This window comes from Palaemon carinicauda, unplaced genomic scaffold (assembly GCF_036898095.1).
Source record: "Palaemon carinicauda isolate YSFRI2023 unplaced genomic scaffold, ASM3689809v2 scaffold195, whole genome shotgun sequence".
In the NCBI taxonomy this organism is placed as follows: Eukaryota; Metazoa; Arthropoda; class Malacostraca; order Decapoda; family Palaemonidae; genus Palaemon; species Palaemon carinicauda.
This window is the reverse complement of record NW_027169534.1, coordinates 187,501-197,500: the sequence shown is the minus strand read 5'-3', so window position 1 is coordinate 197,500 and position 10,000 is coordinate 187,501.

The following is a 10,000-nucleotide window of genomic DNA, read 5'->3' as shown; positions in this document are numbered from 1 at the left end:
TTTTGTTTAAATGAGAATTTTGTGCTAAACTCGCCATCAGACCAACGGATCATCCGATATAATTTTTTTTTTCTTCTTAGGCCGTACGACCGTGTTGGCTATGTTTTGGGCATGACTGCATTTTGTAAATAAATCATGAATAGTTTTAGGAGTTTTATTTGTACATCTTATGGGAATTTATAGGAGTAAAGTGAACATAATTCATTTATCCTTTAAAATAATTACTTCATGTAGCAAAACAAATAGTAGTAAAGATGATAATGCAATGAAGGAATGATACCAAACTTTATCTTTAGCTTCAACATCGGCAATAACATACCCAGTTGCCATAAATTTGTCAGCTTAATGAAATAGCCTATCATCTAATATAAAACTTAAATTCTGAGGAGGCCATGGCTTATTGCACAGTGAAAAAAAATGACACAGACTTTATGAATGGCGGAACGATACATAAATGTGGGTGGGGTATCTGTGCTAGCGTAGTAATACTACTGTAGCAGTAGTCCCGCAACCGTAGTATACATGAATTAAACGTTTAGGCCAACTGCTGGGATCCTTGAGGATCATTTAGCACTTCTTACAACTACTCGAGAAATAAGTTTTTATAGCCAGAATTTTAATTTTCTGATCCAACAATGCCCATGATAGCCTTCAGTGTTATCCAGAATTATAACGAGGCTAAAGTGGGTGGAGCCTCATGAAGTCATCATTCTGACGATAATTATTGGTGAAAGTTTAAAGCAAAATACAGTACCGGCTATTTTTTTTTTTTTTTTTTTTTTTTTTTTTTTTTTTTTTTTTTTTTTTTTTTTTTTTTTTACAGTAAATAGATCGGTAGATATACAATAAATAAAAATTGCTTGACATTGTATATAGCAGTTATCAAATCAAGCTTGTCTACTACGTTTTTGAAAATTACCAACTATTCCCTACACCTTGTCAGTCTGATTTTGAGCTATAAAGTAGACTGTAATTTCTTAGGAAACTTATTTTGGGAGTTAGACAAATAATCGGAGTGTTTTTTTATTAATAACATATTTTGTTCGTTTGTTCATTATGACAATTCTCAGTGGAGAGGTTTCAGAGTTCATAAAGGTGTACTGCTTTGCTTTTATTTACACTTTTGTGTCATTGTTGGCAGAGGTATAGCCTTCGTTACGTATAACCAATTATCGATCGAGAAAGAGAGAAGAAATGCCGTCATAAGTTACGTAACGAGTGCGTTCGAAACCTTTTCTCTGAGTAAGTTGGCCCGTCTTCAAAAATCGTCACTTTTACTTAATAAAGTACCAAATTTATTCAACCTACGTAATGCAGAATATAGTCAAAATTTATGTGTAGATATAATGTGCATTCTGAATAAGCGTTATATTTATGAAATTCATAGAAAAAAAGTTATTGCGAAAAAACCGTGTTACAGAGGCCCTGAGTCTCATAGTAGATGGTATCGGTTGGCAAGTTGTTCTTCGTGGAAATGGTGGCGGCCTAAGGGGGATAAAAGGCAGCGTTATCCGCCTCCCCACCCTCGGTACATGGGCCAGGTCACAGATACATTTAGCTCTTCATAGTTCCTTTAGAATGCACTGCACTTAAGATTTGTATGATCGTAGTACCGATCTCAAAGTCGCGCTGTGCTAGGTAGTGGTCACGTCTTCACTGTCCCTCTCCTTCCAAGCTACTGCTACTCCAAAGTATTTTGGGAACGGGGTTGACGCTGGAAGATAACCGAACTAGGCAGTAACTAGTTACACGGTTAACGTAATTAACTACCTTCGTTGCTGTTTGCTTGGTGCTTGGTATAGTTAAGTTAAAAGAAAATCAATTTACCAAACATTTATTTAAATGATGAAGGAAATGCATATATTTACCAAGCAATTACAACAGAAGAACAAAGACACCCAAACAGCAGGATATAACTTTAATAATTAATGCTTATTTTAGAGTACAAGGAAGCAATAAAAGCAAACTACATGAGAATACGAGACTAACTAATAATATTACGGAAAATCTTATATTAATAAGAAGGAAAAACTAAGGATAAACATAACTTCCCAAACATATATATACGCGTATATAACTCTCTATCGATGTCTCGAAACTACCAAGCATGGAAGTTTCCGGTAGGCTACCTATGAAAATAAAAGAAAATATAAAAGAAAACTTTACAAATGTGACTTTCGGAAGTAATATTTAAGATTTTCATCAGATATTGCATAAAATAATGGAAAGAAAGATAAATGATATATATCAAACAACTCATATACACTATTTATTCACGTTAGTGTTACTTTTATCATATTTTTGATAAGCCAAACATTAAATTATTTAAAGGAAGTCATATATATCTAATAGTAAAGTTACAAAAGAAAATATCACAATCAAATTCTATGACGTCAACACGGAGAAATCTCATTTCAATTACGTCAATTGGAAAAAAATTACTAATTTGGCTCGTTGAAAGAAATTTATTTATAGCCATAATGTAAGGATACAGGTATGGAGACTTACAAGTCGTCCAGAGGAATGGACTATCGAGACGAAATGATTACTCTTTTACACCAAACAGTCACTACTAAAATCATCTTCAAGTAAATTGAAGCCATATCTAGTTTTGTAACTTTCCTTTCTTCAGAAATATTGGTTTCTACTCTACCCTTTGCCAAGAGAGCCTGGAAGCCCCTCGTCTGTAGCAAAGGACTGGAATGACTCGTTTCGCTATTCTCCTCTTCGCCAATGTAGCCTGGAAGTTCCTCGTCTGTAGCAAAGGATTGGAATGACTCATTTCGCTAATCATTCCTTCGCCAATGTAGCCTGGAAGCTCCTCGTCTGTAGCAAAGGATTTGAATGACTCGTTTCGCTATTCTCCTCTTCGCCAATGTAGCCTGGAAGCTCCTCGTCTGTAGCTAACAATTGAAATGATTAATTTTGCTAATATCCCCGACGCCAATGTAGACTGGAAGCCCCTGGTCTGTAGCTGAATGGAATGATTCATTTCTGCAATCTCCTCTTCGCCAAGGTTGCCTGGAAGTCCCTCGTCTGAAGATATAGATTTGAATAATTAATTTCACCACAATTCCCTTCGTCAGGGTAGCCGGGAAGCTCCTTGTCTGTAGCTAATGATGTTGATTGATTCATTTCACTAGAGTTCCCTCCCTTAATATAGCCTGGAAGCCCCTCGTCTGTAGCTAACTATTTGCTTGACCCATTTCTTTATTGTCCCATTCTCCAAGGATGCCTGGAAGCCCCTCATCTGTAGCTGATGATTAGGATGATTCATTTCTCTACTGCCGACTTTCCCGAGGTAGCTTCGAAACCCCTCGTGTCTAGCTATTGATGTTGATTGATTCATTTAGATACTGTCCCCATCCTACAGGAAACCTGGAAGACCCTCGTCTGTAGCTAACTATTTGTTTGATTCATTTTGCTATAATCCCCTCCGCCCAGGTAGCCTAAGAGACCATCGTCAGTACCTAGCGATTTAATTGATTCATTTCACTACTGTCCCCTTCTCCAAGGTAGCCTTGAAGCCCATCAGCTGTAGCTAAAGATTTGAATGATTCATTTCACTACTATCACCTTCGCCAAGATAGTTTGGAAGCCCCACATCTTTAGCTAAGGATTTTATTTATTCATTTTGCATACCATCCCCTTTGCCCTGGTAGCCAAAAAGCCCCTCGTCTGTAGTTAACAATTTGATTAATTCATTTCACCAATCATCCCTTTTCTAAGGTATCCAGGAAGCCAATTGTCTATAACTAAAGATTTGAATGACTCATTTTGCTACTATCCCCTTTACCAAGGAAAGCCGGAGACTCCTCGTCTATAGCTAGCGATTTGATTGATTCATTTCTCTACTGCACCAATTCCCAGGGTAGCCTAGAAGCAACTCATATGTAGACAATGATTTAATAGATTCATTTCGCTACTGTCTTCTTTGCCAGGGTTGCCTGGAGGCTACTTGTCTGTAGCTATTCATTTGAATGCTTCATTTCGTTACAATTCCCTTTGACAAAATAGCCTGGAAGCCTCTTGCCGGTTGCTGAACAATTTGATTGATTCATTTCTCTCATGCAGCATTTCCCAAAAATGCCTTGAAGAAACTCTTTTGTAGCTAACGATTTAATTGGTTCATTTCGCTACAGTCCTCTTTGCATTGGTTGCTTGGAAGCCCTTCGTCTCTAGCTATAGATTTGAATGATTTATCTTGCTACAATTCCCTTTGACAAAATAGCCTGGAAGTCCCTCACCTGTTGCTAACAATTTGATTAATTCATTTCACTACTGTCCCCTTTCCCAAGGTAGCCTGGAACCCACTTGTTTGCAGCAAACGATTTGATTGATTCATCCCTCTACTGTCTAATTCGCTAAGATTTCCTAGAAGACACTCGTCTGTAGCTAATAATTTTATTGATTCATTTCTCTACTGCACCATTCCCCGAAGTAGCCTAGAAGCAACTCTTTTGTAGCTAATGATTTAACTGATTCATTTTGCTACTGTCCTCTTTTCCATGGTTGCCTGGAAGGCCCTTGTCTGTAGCTATAGTTTTGAATGATTCATTTCGCTACAATCTCCTTCGACAAAATATCCTGCAAGCCCCTCGCCTGTTGCTAAAAATTTTATTGATTCATTTATCTACTGTCCCCTTTCCTGGGATAGCCTGGAAGCCAATCGTCTGATGCGAATGGTTTGATTGATTCATCGCTCTACTGTTCACTTCACCAAGGTTGACTGGAAGCCACTCGTCTGTAGCTAACAATATGAATGATTCATTTTAATATTGACCCTTTCACCAAGGTAGCCTAGAAGCTTCACGTCTGTACCTAAAGTTTTGAATGATTCATTTTACTACTTTGTCCTTCGGCAAGGTAGTCTTGAAGCCCGTCATCTGTAGCTAACAATATGAAATATTAATTTCCCAAGGTATCCTTGAAGCCACTTGTCTGTAGGTATAGATTTGAATGATTCATTTTGCTAGTATCCTCTTCACTAAGGAAGCCTGGAAGCCCCTTGTCTTTAGCAAAATATTTGAATTATTCATTTCGCTACTATTCCCTTCGCCAAGGTAGCCTGGAAGCCCCTTGTGTGTAGCTAAGGATTTTATTTATTCATTTCGGTACTGTGCCCTTTGCCAAGGTAGCCTGGTAGTCACTCATCTGTAGCGAGAAATATAAATGATTCATTTTGCAACAGTCCCATTTGCCAAGGTAGCCTTCAAGACCCCCTTCTGTAGCTTATACCTTTATATACCCATTTAGCTACTCTCCCCATCGTCAAGGTAGCCTGGAGGTCCCTTGCCTGTACCTAACAATGTTGATTAGTTCATTTCTCTACAGTTTCCTTCAACAAGGTAGCCCGTGTCTGTAGCTAACGAATTAATTGATTCATTTCCATATTCTTCACTTCCCTAAGGTTGCCCTGAAGCCCCTCGTCTGTAGCTAACGAAGTTGATTTGATTTTTTTAGCTACTGTTCCCTTCGCCAAGGTAGCCTGGCAGTCCCTCGTCTATAGCTAAAGATTTGATTGATTCTTTTAGTTACTGTCTCTATTGCTAAGGTAGCCTGGGGGTCCACGTCTCTAGCTAACAATTTTATTGATTCATTTACCTACTGTCCTATTCGGCAAAGTAGCCTGGAAACCCCTCTTTTGTAGCTAACAATGTTGATTGATTCATTTCCTAATGTCCCCTCCGCCAAGGTAGCTTGAAAGCCTCTCATCTGTTAAAAAAAAAAAAAAAAAAAAAGAGGATAGACTTCTTTAGCTACTTCCCCTTTCCCTAAGGTAGCCTGGAAGCCCCTCGTCTTTAGCTAATAATTTTTATTGACTCTTTTGTGCTACTGTGCCTTCAGCAATGTAGCCTTTAAGACCCTCGTTTGTAGCTAACAATTTGAGTGATTCATTTTACTAATCATTTGTATACCAAGGTAGGCTGAAAGCCCTCGTGTGTAGGTAACGATTTGATTGATTCATTTGCTATAGTCCCCTTCGTCAAGGTAGCCTGGGAGGCCCTCGTCTGTAGCTAACAATATGAAAGATTCATTTTGCTAATTTTCCCTTCGCCAAGGTGTTCTGAAATTCCATCGTCCCTAGCTAAAAGTTTTATGGATTCTTATAGCTGCTGTCCCTTTCACAGTCCACCAACTTTAGGTAATGATTTGATTGATTCATTTCGATACTGTCTACCTATCCAAGGTAGCCTGGAAACCAGTAGAGTGTAGCTAAGGTTTGGAATGATTCATTTCGTTTCCGTCCCCTTTGCCCAGATAGACTGGAAACCCCTCATCAGTAGCTAACAATTTGATTGAATGAATTTGATACTATCGCCTTCCTAAGGTATCCTGGAAGCCCTTCATATATCGTTAATGGTTCTAGTAATTAATTTATCTAGTGTCCCTTTTGACAAGGTAGCCTAGAAGCCCTTCATCTGTAGCTAACCATTTAATTGATTCATTTTTCCACTGTCACCTTTTCTAAGGTAGCCTTGAAGCCCATAGTCTGTAATTAACGATGTTGATTGATTCCTTTTGATACTCTCCTCTTTACCAAGGTAGACTAAAACACCCTCATCTGTGTATAACTATTTTATTGATTAATTTGATACTTTCCCATTTGCCAAGATTGCCTGAAAATCCCTCGTCTGTAGATAACTGTTCTCTTACTTCCTTTATCTACTGTCCACTTTGCTATGATAGCCTGGAAGCCCCTCGGCTGTAGCTAACGATTGGATTGATTCATTTTGCTGCTGTCCCCTTCACAGTGGGTAGTTTTGAAGCCCTTTGTCTGTAGCTAACAATGTTGATTGATTTATTTTGATACTGTCCCCTCCACCAAGGTAGCCTGTAAGCCTTAGTCAAAAGCTATAAAGATGAATGAATCATGTTACCCTTGCTCCCTTAGCCAAGGTATCCTGGAAGTACCTCATATATAAATACCAATATGAATAATTTATTTCGCTATTATCCCCTATGTCAAGATAGTTTGGAAGCCACTCGTCTGTAGCTAACGAAGTTCATTTGATTTTTATAGCTACTGTTCCCTTCCCCAAGATAGCCTGGCAGTCCCTCGTCTGTAGCTGAAGATTTGAATGATTCTTTTAGCTACTTTCCCCTTCGATATGGTAGCCTGGCAGTCTCTCGTCTGTAGCTTAAGATTAGATTGATTCTTTTAGCCACTTTCCCTTTCGCTTAGGTAGCCTGGCAGTCTCTCGTTTGTAGGTAAAGATTTGATGGATTCTTTTAGCTACTGTCCCCATGGTCATGTAGCCTGGAGGTCCCACATCTGTAACTAACAGTTTGATTCATTCATTTTGGTACTGTCCCCTTCGACAAGGGGACAGTAGCGAAACGAATCGATAAACATCATTAGCTACACACGAAGGGCTTCCAGGCTAGCTTGACAAAGGGGAAACTACAAAAAATGAATCAGTCAACATCGTTAGATAGATTCGAGGAGCTTTCAGCATGAAATGAATAAATCAATATCACTAGCTACAGCCGGTTGGCTTCTAGTCTACCTTGGTGACAGGGACAATTGTGAAATAAACCAGTCAATAATGTTAGATAGAGTCGAGGGGCTTCCAGGCAACCTTGGCAAAGTGGTCAGTAGTGGAACGAATCAATTAAATCCTTAGCTACAGCCAATGGGGTTCTAGTCTATCTTGGCAAAAGAGACAGTAGCATAATGAATCAATAAACATCGTTAGCTAAAAAACGAAGGTTTTCAAGCTGCCTTGTCGAAGGTAGTCTGCTAGCCCAGTCATTCACATAAATAGCTATGCCTTTTATGTAGATAACGATGCTGGTTTATTCAGTTCGAAATATTCATGTCTTTGGTTATCTATTCAAGCAAAGAAAAAAAAAAAACGCGATAAATTCTTACCAAATATGTAATTAGATAAGTTTTCATTTGGTCGTTCCAAAATACATAATTTGTAGATATTATAAAAAAACATTGCATGATATATTGACAATTGGCGAAAAAGGAAAATAATATCAAGGTTACTGCCGGACTTGAGGGATAAAAAGGTTTTTTAAAAGGAGCATATCTTTCTTGCGGATATCAGAGTATAAAAATTTCCATTACTATTTTAGGGTCAATATTCTCCGAATTGAGCAGATAGCTCATGTATTTTCCGTACAAAACTAATTCTGATCTGATATTTAAGATCTAGCTTAGTATATTTCCTAAAACAACAACAACAACAACAACAACAACTACTACTACTACTACTACTACTACTACTACTACTACTACTACTAATAATAATAATAATAATAATAATAATAATAATAATGTATATTCATTCAACGAGTAAAACAATAAGAATATAGTTTTCTTCCATCAAACTATTGCTGATGGAAATATACATAACATGATGGTATTTCTTAAATCTTTTGCCTTTTTTTCTATATCGAATATTTACTACGGACGAAAATCAAATCTCTCTTTATAAATATGAATTAAGATAGGCTGTTGTTGTTGTTGTTATTATTATTATTATTATTATTATTATTATTATTATTATTGATATCATCATCATCATCATCATCATTATTATTATTATTATTATTATTATTATTATTATTATTATTATTATTATTATTATTATTATTATTTTTTCTTTTATTATTATTACCATCGCCAAGGAGGTTATGTTTTAGAGTTGGTTTATTACCTTCGCCAAAGAGATTATGCAATGAGATCAAAACTACTCACCGGATTATGACGAAATTTTCATCACAGATAGATATTCGGTCATGGACAACTCCATCAAAATCATGGAAATAATCCGGATCCGGGCTTGCATTTTTCGACAGATGTTGACGAAATTTTCATCACAGATAGATATTCGGTCATGGACAACTCTATTAAAATCATGGAAATAATCCGGATCCGGTCTTGCATTTTTCGACAGATGTTGACGAAATTTTAATCACAGATTGAACCTAAGTCAAAGAAGGACCTTTAAATTCTGGAGATGATCTGGATCCAGATCCGCAGACTAGATCTGGATATAAAACTTTCCGCCAATTTAAAGATAACATTAAAAGGATTTTGTGTTATTCGTCCTATACCCCTATAGATTGGCATACTGGTCGGGCCCATTAAAAGTACTCTACGGATTTTCACGAAATTTCCACCACAGATAGATCTTAAGCCAATAATAATAATAATAATAATAATAATAATAATAATAATAATAATAATAATAATAATAATAATAACAAAATTGTTCCATTATATACTTCATCTCTTTATTCCTTTTCAAAGTTTTGGCAGTTCCATGTACTTCAATTTCTCCATATCCTTTTCTTTTCTCTCCCCTTTTTTAAAACCTCACTTTGCTTTCAATTTTATTTCGGTGTTCCTTCTGTTCTTTCTGTTCTTTGTCCTGATTGTTCTAGTTCTCTCTTCTCCCAAAGCGCACTTTTCTCTCTTCTTCTTTATTGTTATATATCTCGTCAAACATTCGGGTCAAAAAATCACACTTTAAAACATGTAAATATAAGGAACATTCTGTTAGTCATATCCATGATTTAGAAAAGCAATATTACAAATCTAGTATTATTATTATTATTATTATTATTATTATTATTATTATTATTATTATTATTATTATTATTATTATTATTATTATTATTATTATTATTATTCATTATCTGTTTTATCCATAATTTAGAAAAGCAAAATCTCCTAATTGCGCCAAAACTCATGTTGAAAATTACGAATCTAGTATTATTATGATAATTATTTATTATTAATTTGTTATCGTTTATTATTTTTTATTTATTATTATTATTATTATTATTATTATTATTATTATTATTATTATTATTATTATTATTATTATTGTTGTTGTTGTTGTTGTTGTTATTATTATTATTATTATTATTATTATTATTATTATTATTATTATTTTTATTATTATTATTATTATTATTATTATTATTATTATTATTATTATTATTATTATTATCAACGCTATATAAGTATTATTACTAG